Source organism: Lycium ferocissimum, chromosome 9 (assembly GCF_029784015.1).
Source record: "Lycium ferocissimum isolate CSIRO_LF1 chromosome 9, AGI_CSIRO_Lferr_CH_V1, whole genome shotgun sequence".
NCBI classification, from domain to species: Eukaryota; Viridiplantae; Streptophyta; class Magnoliopsida; order Solanales; family Solanaceae; genus Lycium; species Lycium ferocissimum.
Window position 1 is genome coordinate 48,743,099 of NC_081350.1, and position 3,004 is coordinate 48,746,102.

General features: G+C 34.3%; 1 non-coding gene across 1 annotated transcript; it reads right to left on the bottom strand.

The window, feature by feature from the left end:
* Positions 1-228: 228 nt before the first annotated feature.
* On the bottom strand, positions 229-315 carry LOC132032281 (small nucleolar RNA snoR114). Its single transcript, XR_009408421.1, has one exon. It is a non-coding gene; the product is annotated as a small nucleolar RNA snoR114 (small nucleolar RNA).
* Positions 316-3,004: the final 2,689 nt, after the last annotated feature.

The window sequence follows — 3,004 nt, forward strand, 5'->3', positions numbered from 1 at the left end:
AGGTCCATTCATAGATCTAGAGATTTATTTAAAAGGTAGCTAATTGTGAAAATTTTACTTTATTTAAATTAGATTTTTCCAAACTCTTGCAAGCATAAAAAGAGAAATAACCATAAGCTCCACCAGCAGATAATTTTTTTTTATTTTTTTACCAGCGGATAAATTAGTGTTACAAATTACCAAAAAAAAAAAAATGAAAAAAAAAATAGAAGACGGAGCAGCAAAAAAGAGCTCAGATGCACATTTTTACATCTGAGGATCAGATGGGTGTGACGACCCATCGTTCACAATTAGTGCAAATTTTCATCATTGCTCTAGAATGCACCAGCCGGAAGGTCTGTAGCGTGGCAGGGTACGATTCTACCACTACACCACTGGTGCTTATTACTTATAAAGCTACGACATTCCAATTTATAGCTCAGTTTCCTGTTTTCGAAGAGTCAATTAAAGTGTTACTTACAGCTAAATTGGATTAGTTCAAGTCAATAATTTAAAATTAAAATACTATATGAAAAGAGGGAGTGGTTGTCATTTTTCTCATGTTTATATGATGACTAATAGGAGTACATTTTAAAATATTTGTCAAATGTTACATAATTTAATCAAGAGAAGCAAAAAATATATCGTATAAAGTTGGTGTAACACCTAAAAGAATATCTCAGAAGTAACAAAATAACTGTAACAAAAATCGATGAGAAAGTGTCCAGATTTAAGACAACATTTGGGTGACAATCCCTCTTTTTTTTTTAAAGCATTGTGTCACTGAACTTTGTTCTTGTTCTGGTCTTTTTTAAATGGAAAAGATATGGTATGGAATTAAGACATTTATATTTTGAGATTCTGGCGAATAAGCAGAAACGCACAGCTAATGACGTTGATAAGGAAATAAAACAGAAAATAAATAGACAACAAGTGTAAAATTCAAATCTCCAGTCTTAATGAAATTTACATATCATTCCTACAGTGGACAAAATCAATCAACAAAAGCAAACACTTTGGAAATGGCCGCTAAGACTCCGCCTCAAATCTACCAATTGAGGGCGCAACAAAAAAAAAATAAAAAAAATATCTCCTGATCGAATTTGTGTAGGTAGATCGAGCAGTTACACTGATATAATGTACTCCTTCGATCAGGTCATCATAAGCAAATAGTAACAAATCTTTTCAAGACATCCTTGGACAATAACCCTAATGAAGTAAATCCTAGGTAGAGAAAATGTAGAAAGGAACTCTCACACCATGGGATTTCGAAATTCATCCTCGATATTCCTCATGTGGATATTGTTTGATTGACGATAGTAATAAATTGTATAGAACGAAATAAGACCTTTCTCACCTCCTACAAGTCATCCGATATAATAGAGAAGAAAAGAATCTAGTTACTTACCCTAAATAACCAAAACACTAAATAAATCAAACATTGTCTTTTTTCCAAGATTATTCAAGAATTGGTCCTAGCACAACGTGTAATTTCAGAGCAGCCACGACGATAAGGATTAACCTGTTGGTGTGCATGGCAATTGTAATAAGATGCACCACGTACATTACAAGGAATATTGTTCCTTGACATTGCAGCATAACTAATATAACTACTTTGTCCTTGTAATACTCTTCGACTAAAATCTGACTCCATCATCATTTCTTCCTCCTGATCTATGCAATCTCCTACAAGGCCGTTGCATTTCCTCGTCGAGGACGTGATTGCACGGTTGTCACCATGCACGATCGATAATTGATCGAAGTTCTTGTACTGCGTCATAAAATTATTGTATAACGACGACGATGATGGATCAATTATCAAGGCTAGTGAGAAAAAGAAAATAATGCATAGGCGGAATTCCATCTTTTTTTTTTGTTCGTTTGTGTGTGTGAGAGAGTGAGGGGTATTTATTTATATTGATCTGTTTTTTGGTGTGTGAGGTGGAAAGTGAAAAATATGGAAATTATTTGGTTCATCTGTTATATGTGATTTGAAGTGATTTACGCTTAGTAGTGTAACGTCTGTTTTGAAATGCCCGATTCTTGCTCTTTATTTGCTTGGATTCAGGAAGTAAAGTTCCTCCATTACTTCTATTTTTGGAATGGTAACGGTATGCGGGGAGGGGAGGTAAATAACTAATGCATATTACGATAGTTAAGTGATTTAATGAAGTGAATATATACATTAACTAATCATGGTTGAGTGATAATTGTGTATATTTCATACACGACATACATTCATTAATTTAGTGTAAACACCCGTTGTAAATAAATTTTTACCAGGGAGGGCGGAGGGGCGTGGAAGAGTACATAATGACAATGTACACTAGAAGAAAACTGTGGCAACCATTAAAACACGTTAAGAGTCAAGAATCAACACATGCAAGTGGGGTGATTCCCCCCCGGGCCCGACTCAAATCACCATTTTATCGAATGGTAGAATTTTATTCTATAATAATTACGTATAAAGATAAGAATAAATTAGTATTTGTTATGAAATAATAAGTGTGGATGTCCACCACTCTAGAAATAAATTCCCACTTCCTCCATGATCTCAAAGGTTTAATGTAATGTCTCCCACTTCACCCATGATCTTCCCCACATTCTCATATGTTGAATGTCATATTTATATCTACCCTTTTATATGCCTCTATGCACCACTATAAATAGAGGCATAGGGATTCATATTGTACACACTTGAACAACACTTGAAACATATTGGGATGAATAAAAAAGCTCTCATCTCTTGTCTCTCTTTATCTCTTTATTGTTCTTGCTTCATCTTTTGATATATTGTACTAACTCTTTTAGAATGATTTTACAACACGTTATCAGCACGAGTCTCTAACCAAGTGAGATGGCATGGTCTTTTACCTAAAGGATTTGAGCTAAATCTCTTTCTGTTCAGCCTCCAAGGAAACCAAAAGGTATATTCTATTGGTGGATTTTTTGTCTGCCCACAAAATTCCTGAATGGGAGAAGGTAAAAATTTGCACTTTTCTTTTGCTCCCATTTGAGGTATATT